The following is an 11,825-nucleotide window of genomic DNA, read 5'->3' as shown; positions in this document are numbered from 1 at the left end:
TATTGCATGTTTATGGATTAGAAGAATCAAAGTTGTTACAATGTCCATACTACCAAAAGCAATCTACAGATTAAATGCAATCCCTATCAAAATACCAATGACATCATTCACAGAAATAGAAAAAAAAAATCCCAAAATGTACATGGAACCACAAAAGACCCAGAAGAGCCAAAGCTCTCCTAAGCAAAAAGAACAAAACTGCAGGAATGACATTACCTGTCTTCAGATTGTGCTACAGAGCTATACATAGTAACCAAAAGAGCATGGTACTGGCATACAAACAAGACACATAAACCAATGGAACAAGATAGAGATCCTGGAAATAAATCCACATACCTACAGCGAACTCATTTTCGACAAAGTTACCAAGTACATACACTGGGGAAAAGATATTATCTCTTCAATAAATGGTGCTGGGAAAACTGGATATCCACAAGCATAAAAGTGAAACTTGACCCCTCTCTCCCACCATGTAGAAACATCAAATCAAAATGGATTAAGGACTTAACTCTAAGACCTCACACTATGAAACCACTGTAAACTCTCCAAAACATCAGTTCAGGCAAAGATTTTCTGAGTAATATCCCACAAGCGCAAACAACCAAAGCAAAAAATGGACAAATGGGATCACATGAAGTTAAAAAGCGAAGGAAACGAAACAATCAACAGAATGAAGAGACAACCCACAGAATGGGAGAAAATATTTGAAAAATATCCAACTGACAAAAGATTAATAACCAGAATATATAAGAAGTTCAAACAGCACTTTAGGAAAAAAAAAAAAACTAATAATGTGATTTTAAAATGGGAAAAATATTAGAATAGACATTTCTTAAAATAAGACTTATAAATGGCACAGACATGGAAAGATTCTCAACATCATTGATTATCAGAGAAACACAATCAAAACTAAAATGTGCTATAATCTCACCCCAGTTAAAACGGCTGATACCCAAAAGGGAGGCAATAACAAATGCTGGCAAGAATGTGGAGAAGAGGGAACTCTCACATGCCATTGGTGGGAATGTAAATTAGTACAGCCGCTATGGAGAACAACATGAAAGTTCCTCAAAAAACTGAAAATAAAGCTACCATGAGACCCAGCAATCCCACTACTGGGCATAAACCCAAAAGAAAGGAAATCAGTATGTTGAAGAGGTGTCTGCACTCCCATGTTTGTTGCCCCCGTGTTCACAATAGCCAAGATTTGGAAGCAACCTAAGTGTCATCACCAGCCGAACAGATAAAGAAAATGTGGTGCATATGTACCATGGAGTACTATTCAGTCATAAAAAAGAATGAGATTGAGTCATTTGGGACAACGTGGATGGAACTGAAGATCGTTATGTTAAGTGAAATAAGCCAGGCAAAGAAAGACAAACATTGCATATTCTTACTTACTAGCGAGATCTAAAAATCAAAACAATTGAACGCATGTTCATAGAGAGTAAAAGGATGGTTGCCAGAGGCTGGGCGCAGTAGTCAGGGGATAGGGAAGTGTGGCAATGGCTAACAGGCACAAAAAAATAGAAAGAATGAGTAAGACGTACTGTTTGGCAGGACGACAGGGTGGCTGTGGTCAATAACTTAGTTGCACATTTTTAATAACTAAAAGGGCTATAATCTCGCCCCAGCTGGAGTGTTTGTAACACAAAGGACAAAAGCTTGAGGGGCTGGACACTCCACTTTCCTGATGTAATTATTTTATGTTGCATGCCTGGATCAAAACATCTCATGTACCCCATAAATGTATACACCTTCTATGTACCCATAAAAATTCTGTAAAATAAAATATATAAAAAGAGGCGACACGTATGGAAGACAGGCAAAGAAGAGATGGCATCTACATAACCTGAGTCCCTAGAGAGAACGGAGTCCAGCGCGTTTGCTGGTGGATGGCTCAGAGCCGCTATTCTGAGCCAACTTTCTCTGGCTGTCAGTACGCCCTACCAATACGTGGGCGATCCTGTTTTATTTCAGGATGGATTTTTTGAAATTATAGATTTAAGTATGCTTTCTGTTCTATTACTTTTGGTAATTAATTTTAGAAAGAACTAATTTGGACAAAAATTCAAAAAAATTCAAATAAAACACACACACAATCATCTATAAGGGGGTCGATGGCTGGCCCCAGATTTCTCACCGCCACCTTCAACACGAGTACCTGGTACGACAGCACCTGTTGGGTCCTCAAGGGGGAAAGAGATGGCTGATAATCCAGAGTCCTTCAAGAACAAAGGCTGCTGAGAAAGAGTCCAAGCATCAATACTCCGTCATCTCATGATAAAACTACCAGAGAAGGACCGCCAGCCATCAAAAGGTGATTGGAGAAACCAGGGCCGAGAACCAGCAGTACATATTAAGCATCCTTAACTGCAAGGCTAAGACAGAAATGACAGAGGGGCACTGTGCGGGCTCAGCAGACGTGAAGCAGGCGGGAAACGGTGTGGACTTTGTACAATGATCAACACACAGAATGGGAGATAGAGACCACTTCGGAATCACTGCCTTGCTCCAAATAACTCCCAGCCAAAGGACTTCAGTAAAACCAAACTGAGCATATTGGACAGCACAAACAAATTCTGAGAAAATAATATTACTGACTACAATCATATGATGCTAGAGACGGAGGGCAAAGGAAGAGGAAGCCAGGTAATTTCATCCTTGTATATAGTAAAGAGCTAAAGTATATTGACCAAAGAAGAACCAAGAATATTTTGGAAAGTTATGAAGTTAGCCACTACACACAGAAGAGAACCAAAAACAAGAAAACTTCAGATGGAAAACTTTTTTGGAAGTATAAAAATAGAAAACAAACTGCTAAGATAGGATTGAAGCCAAATACATCTATGAAAACAATATATGTGGATGGTCTCAGCTTGCCTATTAAAAGGAAGAGACTTCCAAGTTGGACCCCAAGATAAATCCCAGCTCTATACAGCACATGAATATTATTACACTTATAAATGAGAACAGCTGAAAAAACTTGAGCAAAAGTCACCCCAGGCAAATTCCACTGTTTCCTCTGGGACAAAATGTCAAGCTCTGTGCCAGGGAAGATGACCCTCCTCAGATCTTCCCTCACTCTCCCAGTCCTCTTAGGGTAGGAATCTTTTCACTTAAATCTTTTTATTCCCTTTGGTAACTTGTCACGATGTCGACTCATCAGCTGCAGCGGTGGCGGGCTCCTGCATTGCTCCTGACCTGGGAAATGAAGCCTCAAGACTTTTTCCACTGTCCTTGCCCACAAGGGCCTTCCTCCCAGAGGAGAGTGCCCAGGCCGGCAGGAGCAGCAGTGGAAGCATGGAAACCATGTCTCCAACAGCAGAGACCATCAGCTCTCTGGAGAATAAGGGATATTCCCTTATCCCTCAGGTATAAGGGATACGGCGCACTCTCCCCAGCCTGGGGGTGAGGGACAGCGTCATTCCTCACAGTGGTGCCCCTGTATTCCAATCATCTGGCCCACCACCGACCAGCCAAGAGCCAGCCCCTCGCCAGCCTGGAGCCCGGCCAGCTCACCAAGCTGCGGTGTAGGCCTGGAGGGCATGGAGCCCCACTGGGGTGTCCTGTCCTCCTGGAAGGCGTCGTGGAGCCCCGCTGGGGCGTCCTATCCTCCTGGAAGGCGTGGAGTATGTGTTGCCCCCCTGCTTCTGGGCCCACACCCACCCTTGTTGCTGACCCCCAGGCCTTTCCCTTTGGCTTGGATGTCCAGGGCCCTGTCCCAGCCAGAGAGCTGCTCCAACTCGAGGACCGTCTTCGGCGGGATCTAAAGGTCACGTCGTAAACAGCGTGTGTGCCAAGTGAGCAGAGTGCCCTCTCCACTGCCCTCAGGCTGCAGCTCTCAGCTCAGCTCCAGCCTTGCTCAGGGCAGCTAGGCCAGGAGGTGTCTTCCAGGCTAAATTTCTGAGGGGAGACAGGGCCCCCAGGAGATGCCAGCTGTAGGGAGAGGCTGGGGGGCCAACTCGGCCTGGCCTGTGGGCCCTGCCCTGGCCACCCATTGCCTGAGCCGGCCACCACGGCTGTGTCAGCGCGTGATTTCTCTGGTGTGTGCTTGTGGCGGGTGGGGGCAGAGGCTGTGCTCCAGGACCCAGCTGTAGAATGCTGTGGAAGGAGCTCCGCCCAGGTACCAGCAAAGCCATGGGCATGGGGGTCTCTGGTCCCTCCACAGCTCTCACAAGGGGCCACATGCCGGGGCCTCATAGGCCTTGTGGGCCTGCTGGAGCTACCAGCCTCTGAAGTGTGTGGAAAGGCAGGACCCAGGCTGGGGCTGGGGCAGAGGCTCGGCATGAGGTGTGGTGGGTTCTTCCCTGCTCGTCAGGACAGGAGGCACAGAGGGCAGGAGCCGGTGCTTCTGGAGGAGCCTGGAAGCCCCACCCCTTACCCCCTGCAAAGGACACAGGAGGTCCCAGAGCTGAGACCGTCAGATAAAGAGCCTTGGGAAAGGAGCTGGGGGCTTCCACCACGCACTGTGACCCCCCCACTGCTTCCCCAGAGAGCAGGACGCCAGTGCAGGAGAGGGAAGGCCGGGCCCTCCCCTCCCCAGCCCAGGGATCCAGAGGCCCAAGCATGGGGGCGGGAGGCACAGCCCACCCTCAGCCTGCTCCCTCGACCCTGCCAGCACCCCCAGGGCAGCAGTCCCCAGGGCACAGAGCCACTCCCCCAGCACCAGGCCGCCTCCTCCTCACTCCCCTCCTAGCCCCTCACAGGTGCCTCCTGGGCCATCAGGTTCCTAAACAGATGGGTTCTCAGACCCTCGTGGCTGGAGGTGGGTTCTCTTGTCATTCCCAGCCCAGGACATCATCCGCAGGCTGGCAACTGTCCAGCTGTGTCTAGAGAGACCCACTGCCCCAGATAGCACCTCAGAGTCCCCCGTCCTGCCTGGACTTCTGCAGGAAATCCCACAAACCACCCCCATCCTGTCCACACCCCTATGGGAGCCCCAACCCTCTCTCCACATCCAGGCTTCCCTCCCAGACCCATCATCCCAGTCCACACGGTGCCTGAAGGAGCCTTCTTGAGCGGCACCTAAGAAAGCCCCCCACACCCTCAGCCCATTCAAGGCTCTCAGGCCCCTTTAAATCCAGCCTCAGCAAACCACCGGCATATCCTCCAGGCTCAGGCCACAGCCTCCTGGCCTTTGCCTTGGCTGTTCCTCTGCCTGGAACTATGCCCTGACATAGACTCTCCCCAGCAAGCCTGCAGTGGCACCTCCCCTCCTCCTAGACACCCACTGCCCCTCAGTTTACCCCCAGCAGAGGCCCACACTGGGCACACCCCCATGCTCACACCTGGCTGCGGGCCTTGGCCTCCCTGAGGGCCCCGTCCAGCCCATGTCTGGCTGGGGGTGCACGCAAAGCCCCTCAACCAGACTCGGCGGGGGGCACCAGTGCAGCCCTGGGGAGGGTCTCTCCTTAGACCTCTTTGCCCCTTCCCTGGCACCACCACGGGAAGAGCTGAGACCTCACTGAGGACAGCTGAGGTGCAGGGAAGGGACCCAGCACTCGTGGACACACAGGGAGCCCGTGACCCAGCACCGTGGTGAGTGAAGCCCAGCGCCCTCCGCCCCGAGGACTCCCGTTCAGTGTCACGAGGGTGACAGGCAGAAGCAACCAGGCAGCCCCGCCGGTTCCCACAGACGGGATCAGAGCAGGAAAGGCTGCCTGCCCTGCCGGCCTCCAAGTAGCCCTGGCAGGGTCCGCAGCCCTCCAGGCGAGGGGGTCCCCCAGCCACCGCCCCCCAGGCCTCTGCAGCTGAGAAAGCAACTCAAAAAGCGGACGGCTGGGAGGTGGCGTGGCAGACCCGGCCTCAGACCTGCGCTGCTTTCTGAAAGGAAAGGAAAAGCACCCGTGGCACCCAGCACTCTAATGACTCTCAGCAACAGCAAATGATTGGCACGAGACTCCAGCGTGACTGCAAGGGCTGGGGGGGGGTCGCCACTTCTCCTGGGACTGACAGTGGTGGGGAGAGCACTGGCGAAGGTGCTAGGGGCCCCAGACCCCAACCTGAGCTGGGGGCCACAGCCAGGCCCGCCCCCCGGCCCCGCAGGGCCCCTACCAGCCACGGGGTTTTGGCTGAGCTGGGAGCCACTGTGCTAACTGGGGTCATAGTGATTGGCAGCTCTACAAAAACCATGTCCCCAGGGACCCCTTGTTGGGTTCCTGCAGCCCCGGGCTCAGGGCGGGCTCACCATGCCTGATTACTTGGACTCCTGGGGCCCCAGCACCCGGGTCACCATCTCCTCGGGTGACTCTGCTGTCTGGGGATGGTGGGGATCCAGGTGCGCTGGGCCAGGCAAGGGCTTTGGCCTCAGACCTGAGGACAGGCACTCAGCGAGGGGTCAGCGGGAGAGTAGAGGGCATGTTTTTGTGTGGGAGAAGCAGGAGGGCAGACGCTGTGCTACTGGTACTTCGACGTCTGGGGCTCGGGCACCCTGGTCACTGTCTCCTCAGGTGAGTCCCCCTGCAGCCACTTCCCCATTTTCTCTGTCTGGGCACCAGGCCAGGTCCCTGGGGTCTGCGGCCAGTCCGAGTCTGGCCTGAGGCCACAAAGGTGCCATCCCTGGGGTCTCAGCCACAGGCTGCACGCCAGACCACTGCTGTCACTTAGCCCTGGGGCCAGCTGGAGCCCCCAAAGACAGGCAGGGTCCCACCACAGGTGGCAAGCAGGCTGAGGGCAGGGACAGGGCTGGCCGGGAAGGAGAAGCTGTGGGCAGAGCCAGGGCCAAGGCTGGGTGCTGGCTGTCCATGTGCCCGGACCTGGCCAACGCTTCAGTGCAGCTTCCAGTGCTTGGAGCGCTAGGGCCAGGGTGCCCCAGCCACCGTCTCCCTGGGTGACTTCCCCTCCGTCTCAGCCAGGGTCTGTGTGGCTGGGGACAGGAGCGCCGGCCGCCTCTGCTCCATGCTTGCGCAAAGTGACCCATTTGAGCGTCCTGCAGGCAGGGGTTTGTGTCTGGGCAGGAACAGGGACTGTGTCCCTGTGTGATGCTTTAGATGCATGGGGCCAAGGGACCGTGGTCACCGTCTCTTCAGGTAAGACCGCTTTCCTTCTGCCTCCTTGCTCTGGGCACAGCTCCTCTCTCCTGGAGCTGAGAGATTAATATCCAGGGGCTCCTGGGTCTGTGCAGGGCCGTGTGGGGCTCTCCGGGGCTCCTTCTGGGGCTACCTGAGCCACGTTCAGCAGATGGCCTTTCTTAGGGGGTCAGGACTCTGCTCCTGGGGTGAAGGGTGGGCAGAGTCATGCTTGTGCTGGGACAGGGTGACCTTGGGACACAGGGCTGGCTGCCCAGCCCGGGACAGGTGGAGAGTCGGGTTTTTGCACACCTCTTAACGGGGCCTCTCACAATGTGACTACTTTGAATACTGGGGCCAGGGGACCCTGGTCACCGTCTCCTCAGGTGAGTCCTCACAACCTCTCCCCTGCTTTAACTCTTCTCTGGGGTTGTGCTGCATTTTGGGGGAAAATGAGTGTGTCTTGGTCTTATGCCAAGAAAGCCTGGGAGCAGCCTTGGGGGCTCAGGAGAATGCCCCAGGCCACAGCGGCCGCTCCGACAAAGGTCGAGAGCTCCAGACGCTTCCTCCTCCTGGGCCCGGCAATGGGGTCTCTCCGTGGTCAGGGCCACCCTGGGCCCTCCCTGGGCTCAGTCTGAGAGGGTCCTGGATACTTAGCCGGGGATCGGTTCTTGCCGGGGTCCTGGCATTGCTGTCACAATGTGACAGCTGGTTAGCCTCCTGGGGCCAGGTCACCCTGGTCACCATCACTTCAGGTGAGTCCTCACCCCCCCTCACTCTGAGTCCACTTAGGGAGACTCAGGGTCATAGTCTTGGAGACATTTTGGAGGTCAGGAAGGAAAGACGGGGAGAGGGATCCTTCCAATGGGAACCCAGCCTCCCCTTCCCCAGGCTTGGCCACAGGCGTCGGGGGCCGGGGCGCCCCTTTGTCTGGTCTGGGGTGGCCACTCTTGGCTTCATCTGGAGCATTGCCAGGGGCTGTCGTGTTGGTTGTGGGACAGGGCTCTGTCCTGTTCCAAGGCACCTGCTGTCTGGGACAGGCGCCCCCAGAGTGTTTGGACTCCTGGAACAACTTAGGAGCCGTCTGCTTGCACTCGGACTTCCCAGGCCACAGGGGTCTGGCTTCTGAGGGGTCAGGCTGGAATGTGGGGTCTGTGGGAGGCCAGCAGAGGGTTCCATGAGAAGGGTCAGGACAGGGGCATGGACAGGTGGCTTCCATGTGATACCTGGAGACAGAGGGTCTCTGGGTGGCTGCGAGCAATGTGAGCCGGCACCCAGGGTTTTTGTGGGGTGAGGATGCACATTCTGCCATTGTGATTACTACGGTATGGATCTCTGGGGCCAAGGGACCAAGGTCACCGTCTCCTCAGGTAAGAATGGCCACTCTAGGGTCTCTGTTTTCTGCTAGTGCCTGTGGGGTTTTCTGAGCATTGTAGGCTGGTCCTCAGGACAATTTCCAAGGGGACCTGGGTGGGCTGGCCAGGAGGGGACAGGCACTGGGGGGCCTAGGGGGTCTCGGAGCCTCTGTGGATTTTCTGATGCCTTTGGAAAATGAGTCTTATGTTGGGTGCATTTGATGGAGTAACTGAGCCTGGGGGCTTGGGGAGCCACTTTTGGATGAGAAGCCAGAGCAAACCAGGGCTCCATGGCTGGAGGGCCACTGTGGGGGCCCCTGCCGAGGTGCTGGGGTCTTAGTGATGGCTGAGGAGAGTGTCTCAGGAGGGAGCGGTGTCGGCAGGACTGCAAGGTCGTGGCACACACAGCCAATAGCGACATATTTTCTTTAGAATGCCGAGGTTCGTTGTGTGAGAGATAAACAGATAAATTCTTTATCTCCAGCCAATTTAAGATGCAGCTTAAATTCTTTATTGGCTGGAAAGAGAGGTGTGAGAGTGGGTGAATCCAGCCAGGAGGGACACGTAGCCGTGGTCTTGATGAGAGCAGGGTCGGGGCAGGGGCAGCCCAGAAAGGGCGGCTGCTGATCTGACAAGGACTTAGGGGGGCCGCCTGAGTTTCCAAGAGCAAAGGATTCTTCATCTTAAGAGGCGTGCTTACTAAATGTTAAAAGACAGGATATGTTTGAAATGGCTCCTGGGAAAAATGGTTTAAGAAAATTCTGACTTAAAAATGTGACAGCTTTTCAAGTATATTAATTTTTTTAACTGTGCAAGTATTTTAAATTCTTATCATTCGATTAACACCCCTGAGCCATCTCTCTCTGGAACTGAGGCCAGAGCAAGTTCAGCTAAGAAATACTAGCACAGTGCTGTCAGCCCCGCGCAGGACTGAGTTTTGACAATCATAAATCAAGTTTATTTTTTTAATTAATTAGTGAAGCTGGGAGCCGACGCTGAGTTAGAGCCAAGATGGCTGCATGAGGGTCTCGGGTACCCACAGCAGGTGGCAGGAAGCAGGTCACCGCAAGAGTCTATTTTAGGAAGCGAAAAAACACATTTGGTAAATCTGTCACTTCTGGGTGTGACGCCGTGGTTTTGCCAGGCCCAGATCTGAAAGTGCTCCATGGGCAAAACAACACCTGGGCCATTTGCGTTTCTAAAATAAGGTGAGGCTGACCGAAACTGGAAAGGTTCTTTTTTTAACTGTCCAAACTTAATTTCCAGTCTTAGCTTATGAACTCTAGTTTGTGCAAACAGCATACCAACTTCTAAACTGCATTCATTTTCAAAGTAAGATGTTTAATAAATTTAACAGTCTTAGGAAGAACTTATGACTATATTCAAAAAACTTTTCAAATTAGTTTATTATCCCTTCATGTGATAATTAATCTGAGACTTTTTTCAATATCTCGGAACATTATTTTTATAATGACTGCGCTCACAATTTTTTTTAGGTTAACCTGTTTTCTCTTTGTGATTAAGGAGAAACACTTTGATATTCTGATAAAGTGGCTTTCATTTTAGTATTTTTCAAGACCACTTTTCAGCTACTCATTTTAGGGTAAGTTTTAGGTGAAATGTGCATAATTATCCTGAATTATTTCAGTTGAACATGTTAGTTGGTGGATTAAGAGAAAACTCAGTCATACAGAAGGACAGGTTCTGTTTGGAATCCCGGGTTTGGCCTCAGCAGGAGTGGCCTATCGAGGCTTTGGGAGGGTGGCCGCCAGGTGACCTCCCAGAGCCAGGATGCATGGCTTATGCATGCTGCTCGGGACCCAGCCCTTGTTAACTGACTCGGAGGAATTATTCCATGCCAAAGCCTTGCACGGCTCGAAGTGACCAGACCCCCGACACGGTAAGAGACAGGCAGCCAGCGCTGCCACACCTGCTTCTCTGCAAACTTCGTATTTGATGTCTTATTTCCACCAGTGGGGGAATCGGTCTTCAGTGCTTGATGAAGAGCAAGAGACTCATTTGTGTGAGTCTTTTGAGTGACCGTTATCTGGGTCACTCCCATTTAACTTTCTCTGAAGCCCATTTCGAGGAAAGGTCGCATGAGCTGCTTTGCAGCCCATGGATGGCGCCGGCCTGGTTCATGGCGCTGGAGAATATGCCAAGCCTCACTGGCATCGCCCTTGTTTAAGTCACAGACTGTAGGTCATCATCGCGCCCTTGAAAGTAGTTCATGCCTTCCAAAGCAATTTATGATAAATGGCAGAATTTTAAGTGGCAAATTCAGATAAAAATGCATTTCTGGGTTGTTTCCAATGATGACTGTTATCTAGAGGGAATGTTAAGGTAGGGGCTTATTTCAGACTCAGGAGGGAGGAGATGCTCCAGAAGGGTGGAGGCTCTGAGCACTCGGTGCAGAGGCTGTACTGCCGCTTCTAGAACAAGGGGAGCTGCTCATTTTTATCACAGTACAAGCTCCTAAGTTCTGGTCTAATTCTCAAGATGTTTTAATGACTTTAAAGAAGCAAAGAAATATTCCACCCAGGTAGCGGAGGGTGGTCTTGCTTGGTACTGCTTTGGAAACAAAACCCAGGTGGTGCTGGGGCAGGACTGCAGGAAATTGGCCTATCAAGTAGAGGGAGACAAAAGATGGAAGCCAGCCCAGCTGTGCAGGAGCTCGGCAATGAGATGGCTTTAGCTGAGGCAAGCAGGTCTGGCAGGCTGACCGTTTCTGACAACTCCATCAGCTTTCAGAAATGGACTAGGATGGGTAAAACTGACATGAGCTAACCTAGACTAAACAAGGCTGGGCTGGGCTGAGCTGAGCCGGGCTGAGCTGGGCTGGACTGGGCTGAGTTGTTGAGCTGACCTGAGCTGAACTGGGCTTAAGTGGGGTGTGCTGGGCTGAGCTGGGACAAGCTGGGGTGGGCTGGGCTGAGCTGAGCTGGACTGAGTTGGGCAGACCTGGGCTGAGCTGGGTTGAGATGAGCTGAACCAGGATGAGCCGAGCTGAACCAGGATGAGCCAGGCTGAGCTGAGCTGAGCTGGGCCAGGCTGGGCCGAGCTGGGCCAAGCTGGGTTGAGCTGAGCCGAGCTGAGGTGAGCTGAGCTGAGCTGAGCTGACCTGGGTTAGGTTGAGCTGAGCTGTGCTGAGCTGAGCTGGGTTGGGTTGAGCTGAGCTAAGCTGCGCTGTGCTGAGCTGAGCTGGGTTGGGCTGAGCTGAGCTGGGATGGGCTGAGCTGAGCTGGGCTGAGCTGGGATGGGCTAAGCTGGGCTGGGCTTGGTTGACCTGGGCCGGGTTGGGTTAAGCTGAGCCAGGCTGAGCGGGGCTGGGCTGAGCTGAGCCGAGCCAAGCTGAGCCAAGCTGAGCTGGCTGAGCTGGGCTGGGCTGAGCTGGGATGGGCTGAGCTGGGCTGAGCAGAGCTGGGCTGAGCTGGGCTGTGCTGAGCCGGGCTGAGCTGGG

At 53.0% G+C, this 11,825-nt stretch overlaps 1 gene segment (V, D, J or C); it reads left to right on the top strand.

The window, feature by feature from the left end:
- The first annotated feature begins 7,060 nt into the window (after positions 1-7,060).
- The window catches only part of LOC108287136, a 9,652-nt gene continuing 4,887 nt past the window's right edge, over positions 7,061-11,825 (top strand). The window contains exon 1 of the C gene segment in view: positions 7,061-7,396.

This window comes from Cebus imitator, unplaced genomic scaffold, assembly GCF_001604975.1.
Source record: "Cebus imitator isolate Cc_AM_T3 unplaced genomic scaffold, Cebus_imitator-1.0 Scaffold338, whole genome shotgun sequence".
NCBI classification, from domain to species: Eukaryota; Metazoa; Chordata; class Mammalia; order Primates; family Cebidae; genus Cebus; species Cebus imitator.
Note: the sequence above shows the minus strand (reverse complement) of the source record. Positions and strands in the feature narration are given on the sequence as shown.